The sequence below is a fragment of the Trachymyrmex septentrionalis genome, unplaced genomic scaffold (genome assembly GCF_001594115.1).
Source record: "Trachymyrmex septentrionalis isolate Tsep2-gDNA-1 unplaced genomic scaffold, Tsep1.0 scaffold19, whole genome shotgun sequence".
Classification (NCBI taxonomy): Eukaryota; Metazoa; Arthropoda; class Insecta; order Hymenoptera; family Formicidae; genus Trachymyrmex; species Trachymyrmex septentrionalis.
Genome location: NW_017305071.1, coordinates 5,698,095 through 5,708,019, shown reverse-complemented (window position 1 = coordinate 5,708,019; position 9,925 = coordinate 5,698,095). Strand labels below are relative to the sequence as shown.

General features: G+C 30.9%; 1 protein-coding gene across 5 annotated transcripts in view; it reads right to left on the bottom strand.

Annotated features, from left to right (window-relative positions):
• LOC108746992 overlaps positions 1-9,925 on the bottom strand; it is a 212,139-nt gene that overhangs the window by 100,240 nt on the left and 101,974 nt on the right. The window lies entirely within an intron of this gene.

Sequence of the window (9,925 nt, the reverse complement as noted above, 5' to 3'; positions counted from 1 at the left end):
TTAAATGACTAAAATGCATCGTATATAATCTCTCGCAACACCTAATATGTATATAGCTATATATCTATATTGAATTTAACCTATTAATGCATTTAATGATGTATGCGCGCGTACGCCCCATATATATGTATACCATCTTATCGCAATGCTTAAGATGGATATAATCATATCGAATTCAATTTAAAGGAAACGGAGTATACGATTAAGGTCACAGCAAAGCCATTGTGCATAATCCAGTATACCACTTAAGGGCTTAAACAACATTGAATTGACATTTATCGGTAATAATAATTAACGGAATAATTATCATGGATCATGCGGTATGGACGTGTGTGGATTTTTCAGCTAGGTCCTCAATAAGTATTCCACGTTATTTTTACAACACATCGCGCATAACTTCGCTGTCGCTCGTCGCACGAATCCAATTTGTAACTTTGATTGCCTGCGACGGAAAAGTTTATCGAGAGATCATCAAAAAGCTCGCATCACCGATAAACGAGAAACGATTATCGATTTCACAGGTGTATCAGGACGGCGATTGACACCGGCACGACGCCAATATATACATGTATTTATTAAAGAGTTGTTCTCCATAAATATCGACAGTTATACGGCGGGATAGCCCAGAGGTTGGGGCCGATATTGGCTTGCACGTCAAAATTAGTAATCGACGCGTCGGCGAATTTAATCGACGAAGAATTGTCGTTTCGCTTCCGATTTTACGACGCGGAAGTGAACCCGGTAATGTTAGCCTCTATTAAAGCAATAGCGGACATTTCTAAAATGTCTGACTAAACCTTACCATCATAAAATTTAATCAGCTGATTAATTTAATATCACAAACATAAATCATTAAAAGCTTTTTGATTAGATATTAAAAGTCGCGTTAAATAAATTGATAATTTCGAGATTGAATTATTGTTAAATAAAGTAGCTATTTATTTTTTATTACTGAAAAATGAAAAATATCGCAAAATACCGTTACGTTTAGTTGTTTCTTTATTGGAGAAATTAAGATTATTTAAATTTGTAGCGCACGCGATAATCTCAATCACCTCGGCACTTGGCAATGATTCTCGTGGCGGATTTCTAATTACGTTCTAGTTGGACTGGACTAGAATTCAGCTACCACGTCGCCCGTTATTTACGGCGCGAGCCAACCCAAAGGTATGCCCACTATTTGAAACGTTAATTGTTCTTACGTATTTCTTACACAAATAATCATGAAAACATATTTTCTCAAAGTAGAGCCATATTGAATTGTGAATTGGAGAGAGAGAGAGAGAAACTGTAGAAATTAATTCTTTCTCCTTTTGAAATAATTATTTTACGAATAGAATTTCATTTTACCCAGATATTTATTGTAATATACATTTTATTAAATTAAATGTAGAAAAACAGTTTTTGTAAATGTTTGTTAATCAATATTTATTTTTATTTTGTTTTGATTATAACTGGCAATACTGTGTGTAACTTTTTCACGCTCTCTCCGCAACTCATAATAAAATGGAATTGATAGAAATGATTTGTTTTATTTGTTTGCAGAATTTTTCTCCTATTTATCCAAAAATACAAATATATGGTATACAATATTCTTTAAAAAAAAAACTCCAACTTTCTATAACTATTATTTTTTAATAATTTATTATCGGATAACTTTTTAATTACAATTTATTATTAATTTATTAACGCTTTTTATTAATTTATTAATCGATTTTGTGATATCTATCCTTAGAAGGTTTCAAATTTATATTACGCACAATAATGCGATTGTTATTATTAGTCAAAGTATCTTTTTCTCTTAATTTCATTATAAATATCTATTTTATATATGACTTTATTTTATATTATAAAATATCTAAAATTATTATTATCATATGCTGATTATAGCTATCATTATTATATTAAAATCAACTCTTGTCTTACGACGTAAGTTCTGGAAAGGACGAACTTGAAGGATTATTCATAATTTATGTTAAGAAACGAAACAAAAGCTGCAAAAGCTGTCGCATAATTTTATTCTACGGACCGTCGAAGTTTGGACGTCTCGATAATTTCCTCTCTTGCGGATTTCCAAGTGGTTTCAACTTCCTCAGCTCTTTAGATATCCATAGAAACTATATACCGCAGATATCGAAATAAAGTATTGGCATTGACTGTCTTCAAAATTCGGCAAGTAGCAAAAAATAATTCATAAATATCATATCTTTGAGCCACACATTTTATATTCTAAATGATTTTATTAAACTACTTTAGCAACATTAGAAAATTTAATCAAAATATTATCGTGTGAATCTCTTCTAAGATCCGAATATTCAAATAACAGAAAGGACAGGTGTATTTTGGTTTAGCTAGAATTAAATCGCATCATTTTGAGGTTTTCCAATTAAACCGAATTCTCGATGTATTTGATTCTGTCTTGCGCTTTGTGGTTACACCATTTCATATCAATAAATCATTACCATAGCGAGCTCATACAATAGAGTATGCAAGCTCTCCGAAAATAGCTAATAACAATAGGTCATAACATATAGATTTATTAAAAATTTAGCCGAGTTGGAAGATCAAGTGAACTTTGACTTTTTTATTAAAACTAAAAATATAGAGGAAGCCTGGGCAAAAAGCGAATGTTCTGGGCAAAGCGAATATTTTTTTATTTTCTTAATTGTTTCTTAATCAGTGTAAATGATTTTTTTATAAGAATTCTCTGTCTTTAAAGGTGTATTCGAGGTTAAAATTTTTCACTTGCTGCTTAAACTTATTTTAACCTTTCCAAATTCACGTCAAGTTTCTTTGTGGCAAAGTGAATGGGGGCAAAGCGAATGGCCCATCCTCTTTATCCGGTATGTGATTGCACTGAAAATACCGTGAAGACGAAGGAAACAGACGATCTTTTGAGCGAACGAAAGGCATTGTTTACATCTCACTTTTTTCCACAACGCAGTATGATGTGTGTTCTGAAGAATACGACCTACCGTCCGAAGATTGGATCCAGTACAGTCAGTACACCAATAGATTCATGAAGGCTGCACTACATATAGAGGTTTTGACAGCTACTTTTGTGATGACTGCCAACATTTTGATTTTTTAAATTTTATCCTCATTGCTCGAATGACCCGTTCACTTTGCTCAAAGGGGCAAAACGGTTGGTTTCTCTTTTTTTACGTTTTGACTAAAAAAACATTTAAATGTTTAAGTTTTTAAATTTAATTTTATTTTATTTCAAAGTTGATTTCATTAATAAAATTATAAGAATAAAAAAGATTTTCGATCTTAATTTTAACTGTGTCATTTTTTTTCCAAATCTTAACACATCTGCTTTGCCCTATCGGGCTTCCCCTATTATTTAATGAAAAAAATTAGTTTTACGTTATTTATAACACCGATAATCTTACAATTATATGATTTTATATCGTTTTGATATGTTATAGATTTCACGAATAAGTTCATACGCATAAAATTGATCTCGCTCGGAACTTTCCGCACGCATGCGCTCAAATAATTAGCACTAATTAGGAAAATTGACGAGCGGAAAACCTTAAATTCTTGGCAAAAGGGTGCAAGTAAACAATTATGTGCGTTTACTTTGAACTATTCACTGCAAGATGCGAGCAAATGTGAAGCGAGGTGAAAGTTATACAAATGTTTATTCTGGAAAGGAACCGCACAAGTGAGAATGAAGAAGATAGAAATTGAAAGCAGGACAGGAGAGAGAGAAACTTGTGCAAAGGAATTTAAGCGATATCATTCAAAAGAAAATAGGAAAACTTTGAATGATGACGGCAAGATTTAAAGAAACTGAAATATGATATATTATACTTAAATAATACTTCAATGCATAACATAAGATATTTGCAATGAGAAATGTAGAATTAGAATACATAATTATAATAAATTATGTATTTATTTTCGAAATCTTAATATAATAAAGATCTAGCCTTTCAGTTTAAAAATTCAGTATTCGTGTGACAACGGTTTATTTAACTCGATTCATAAATAATTACTGTTTCTCTAATAATTCGTAATATGTGATTAAAGATTTACATATTCATAATCTGTATAATTTATAATTACAAAATTACATATTAACATATATCATTCTATAATTAATTTGTAATTTATAATTACGCCTTAAATTTAAATATTAATTATTACAATAGGTCTATTCATTGCATATTGCAGGAAGATTTTTCATAATTAAAAATATGTCAAATATTTATTTTGCTGATAATTTCTACTCGGTTAAATTGATGTTATCGTATACGTGTGTCGTACTACGTATTCTTGTAATAGCCGATTACATTACATATTTTATATTATTGCTATTGCATTTAGTATGCAATGTAGGGACATGCTTATTATGATTTAACATTAGTCGCATAATCGTATCATATAGCACACTCTATTCATTTGATATTTGAGATGTGCCTCATTCCAAAATCAAACATTTATTGTAATTAATTCTAGACTAAATTGTGAGATCTCAGTGATATCTTTTGAAGAATAATTTAAAAAGTAATAAATGATATAAACTCTGTTGCAAATGTTTTCTATTACACAGCATATAAAATTATAGATCAAATTTTATCGTAAGTATATTATAAACACTAAAATAAACTTAATACACTAATTAATAGCGTACTGATTATGCTACACTAAACGTACGAGTATATTGTATTAAGTGACGCAATATTGTGCAATCAATAATTGATTACATTGTTAGAATCAGCCACAATGTAGCAAAACTTATTCACATACACATCGAAACATTTGATTGACATAATACATGTATAATAACGCAATAATAATAATAATGTTTAGCAAGTATAGTACAAAGAAACCATAAATAAATAATTTTATTTGCGAGTTTACAGATTCAATTGAAACTAACTAGTCTTGTTAACATAATAATATTAATGCAATAATAAAAAATATTAAAACAATAATAAAGGAAGAAAAGGTAATATAAAAACAAAAATAGAACGTTTTATAGAAAAAATTTTTGTTTGTTAATAAAAATGTATTATATATATTCATATTAATCTATATTAATTTGTATTAATTATATATTGTGCCTATTCCATATATTATGCCTACTCCATATCGATCAATCCACAAAATTAAAATTATCGTTATTAATTAGCATTTATGATATTAAAAGTGTTCTAGATAAAAATTGAGAAAAATTTCAGAATTATTCTGTATATCATGTAGCTGTTTTACTAACTATTTTTATCAGAAAAGAATAAAGAATAAGAGAAAGACTCGAAGATATTCTTGAGTGTCATCGGCGGAATTGTGGTACGCAAAATTACTTACAATCGCGGCGAAATCTAATTATCCGCGAACGACCTTGGAGGATTGCCTTGAGCCTCGTTTCGACTTTCGATGTAATCTCGAACTCGCGACGCAATGTTAATTGCGAAGGAGGCAACGTAAATTTAATTCTCCCTGCTGTCTCGCCGCGTCGCGACGACCTACGTAGTAAACTTTACGGCGCGAATTAAGAAGCTTATAAAGAACCGTCGAAGTCGCTTGATAATTCTACGCGTATCCCGCAGCAATTGCGATTTAAAAACCGGAAATTCAGCTTGAGAAACATGTCATTCTCTTTAGCCTATTTTTAATACTATTATTATTATTAATTTTATTTTTTATACTATTATTATTGTTATTTTTAATACTGTTATTATTAATGTTAGAGATAAAGATTTGTGTGTTATAGATGATTAAAGAATGGATGTTTTTTGCAAACACTAGTTTGGGAAACTAACGAGACTGACAAATAATAAAAACTTATTTTTTTCTATTAATTTCCATCTTATATATAAATAGAAAAGTTCTCGATATTAGAGCAGTCATCTCCACTGAGACAATTCATAACGTTAATAATATTAGTTAACTTATAATCTTGTTTCTATTGCAGCGTGATTGTTCTGTAAAATGTAATTGCAATTTACGGCACAACTTAAAAAGCTATTTCTGTGAGAAAACTTTCTTAAATGTAATATTTTTCTTCCGAGCAATTCGACAATGTACAATTTTTGTGAAAATAACATTAGTAAAATATTGAGAAACGCAGAAAAACCGTTTCATTATCTTTTGCTGGTTTTCCAATTTCATCGTTCAATGAATGTAACGTTATTCCAATAGTCAAATGGGAGACGTCCCATTCTGATGCCAGTTCTATTGTGCTTTTGCTTCATTTATTCGTTAATGTCAATGCTAAGCGGTTCCACGTCCAATGCAAACTTAGCTCCTTGGCAGAGAACAGTTTCACACGCACTGTCTCAGTGACAGCTGACGTTGCATCAACGTTACTAGGTGACTCAACTTGAAAGCAATTCCAAACTTGTGTGTTTGTGCATACTTTTCTCATCTTTTTGGCAAATCTCCTCTTGAAATATTACGAAAAGGTTCAGTTAAACCGCGTATTCGTAACATAGAGATACGTACTATAAGTCCAAAACATTTCATAGAAAAAAAATTATTATATATATGATAATAATGGATAAAACTTGTTTAATCGCACCACTTAAGAAAATATGTTTAAAATAAAGAATGAACAAATAAAAAAACAGAATATAATTACCTCTTTATTTATTAATTTGACAGTCTCTTGGACTCAAACATAAAAAAATAATCAATATATATATTTTTAAAAAATAATTTTTTAAAAAACTAGCTAAAGTATGATTTAAAAACAATAGATTTAGTTACCGTACCAAACTATTATATAATTTTAAATCTCGTATTTCAAGATCTTTACAATCTCTCATTGTATAAATATACGTAAATATTTTATCTATTCGCGTATAAAGTTTTGTATATCCAAATTTTGCATTGCATACATTGAAGGTGTATCATACTTGGAGATGTATCATCCTTTGTATTCTTATTGTACAAAGGACAATACTAACTTTTCTTTTCACTTCCCTTTATTTTTTTCTTCTTTTACTGCCTTGTTTTCGGCACTTATTTTTCTTTTAGGATTATTTTTAATCTTTTTACTTGTGACTTTTAGCAGATTTTTAGCTTTTTTAATTCAGTCCTTTCCAACCTCTATGGGTACGAATTAAGCGTACAACACTTTGAAATTAAAATTACGACAAAAGAATACAACGCATATGGTTCTTGTTAGAAAAATATTAACAAATGAATACATTTCCATAAAAAAAAATATGTTGGCTAACTTACGGAATCAATTTGAATTACTGCATTCCGACCTTATGACAAAAATATAAATTTAACTAGAAAATGAAAAGAAATTATTTCTTTATTATTTTTTGATGGAACTGCCAGGCGCGCATAACGTTCATTTCTTGGTAGTACAATATAACTACTGTTTATACTTTATATAGTTAAACGTATTGTAAAAAATATTTTTAAATTGAAATTACACGCATGGTATATATACGACCTAGCCACAGGTATGATTTCAAGGCACAGGTATGATTTACCCTATATGCAAAACGCACTTTGTAAGATTGATATCTCCTGCACCCGTCCGTATGACCTATCGCACAGGACAATTCACTCGAGGATTCCGCTCACGCTTATGCCGCTTAAGATCCAATTTTTTCACAAGCGGATGCACCATTCACCCTTTCCTTCTTCCTTACACTGCGCTTGCATTCGGCTGCGAGTGAATTATTAAAAGTTCACTCAGGGATTCGCGAAAGCGGCATTGGCCTACGAAAGGAGGATGATTGCAATCACGTCGACTCGTAAAGTGATCACCAACACGTTTCCAGCTGCATCCCGATGCGCCGAATTGCAGACCGAATTGCGGACCACTCTAGAATGCATTGTCTTGGAAGAACTGCGCTTACGCGAGTACAAGTAAGGTCGCAGCGACATAAAATTATCCCTACCCCTTGCATGAAAAAGGAGTTTTTACGATTTTATTTCTCGTTTATTGCTTTCTAATTAACTGTTTAATGAATATTATAATGTAACGATATTATAAATAACGATATTATAAATAGAAAATTATCGAGTAGTACTGAAAGTTAGAAAATAGATGTCTCTGAATAAATAAGTCTCTCTACTGTAAAACTTTGATTTTTATCATTCCTCAAAGTATCTGAAAATTATCCAAATCTCAAATATACATCACAAAATGGCTTCGAAAATATCATCCAATGAATTCAATATTTTCCGCTTATCAATTTATACTCCAATTTCCGTGTTCATTTCGAATTTATTATTTAAGTATTTAACAACTATTCAATATATTTGAATTAATTTTTAATTAGAATCTCCTTTAAGGAATATATTTTCAACTGATATTATTAAAATATTCTTCTTAAGTATTTAGCTTTGCGTTGAAAATGCAGCGTCATTAATTCGCACGAGTGAACAAGTGTGCGGAATTCCATGACGGGCAAATGCATTAGGATGGTTTTACCGCGGTAATTCGATTTCTTCGCGTCGCAATATACAATCCATCCCTTTCGTCCCTTTCATCCCTCTTGTCCCTTTCATCATCTACCTGATAGTGTCCGCGCCAACGTAATTGCGCCAATTATCGCCCTCCCCCTAAACTCTCTATTTTCAAGTTTCCACATTTCTAAGTTGTAAACTTTAAAGGTAATAAATAAAGTAAAGTAATACAATATCTGTATTATTGTATTTTCTTAGTAATGTCTCGCGATAATACAATTTATATTAGATATTATATTGACATTTGTAATTTGCATATATCAAGTTGTTAAAATATACATAGCATAATTTTGATATATTAAAAAGAGATAGAAACTTCAGAAAAATGTTAAACAACGTCCTTGAGTAAACAGTTTTAACTTTTTTTGGAAACTCACTATGTTGTAGCGGGAAGTAATTAAAATACTTGAAATAATAACATACTAGACGACATGAGATAAACTTTGTAGATGAGGATTTAGAAAAACTCACAGGCATTAATAAGATGTACTCTATGCTCCACAATTTTTGCATTTTTCTTTTTTAGTCTACCGTTCATGTAGCAAGAGTGCAAAAGATTTTAGTAGAAAACTTGAAAACAAGTGTAAGCTAAAACTTTCATAGCACCATGTCTCGCATAGTTTCGCACGTAGTCATGCCAAGGAAGAGAGAGAGAGAGAAAGAGAGAGAGAAAGAGAGAAAGTATACTTCAATTTATAAAAATAATATAGAAAAATAATGAAAAGTGAAGATACTTATTATTTCTAGCAGTCTGTAATGTATTATCTTTAGAAAATCGACGCATCGAGAACCGTCGACTAAGTAAAACTTTTCGTCGCGCGCGAATTTAAGCGACTTAACGGAAAAACAAAAACGAGGATCTCTCATCCTCTCCCCTCAAAAAAGGAAACTTCCTCGATTCGTTCCGCTTGCGAATCCTTTAATTTCCAAATTGAATTCTGCCAAGGAAACTTTCCTCTTCCGTTTCCGGCTCGCGTAACTCGATTAATCGACCCACTCGAATCTCCGTCGACCTCCAAAAGTCGATCTCTACAAGACCAGGCATGACGATGTATCGTCAGTTCATTTTCCCTCTCTATTGATTAATTTCTCCTATTAGCAAAATACAACGTTGATTTAACAAACTATGATTTTAAAAAGGAGGGACAATTTTTACTTTTTTACGACCATTCGGGGATCGTTTAATTTCTACATTTTCCTGTATTTTTCTTCATGGAAACCGACAATTATCGTAATAATGACGCTACACTTAAGAAAAAATTGGGGTATTTGAAATAAAAATTAAAATCCTTATTTATATCGTTACGAAATAGTTGTCAATTACGACTTTAATACATTTTCACCCCGGAATGACGAATTATGTATTTTAAACGGACGATTTAACACGAATTTTAACAACGAATTTCAAGATCTTAAAAAAAAAATGGAAAATGACGCAGTCAAAATTTTCGCTTTGTTTGTAGGTTACATATTTGACACT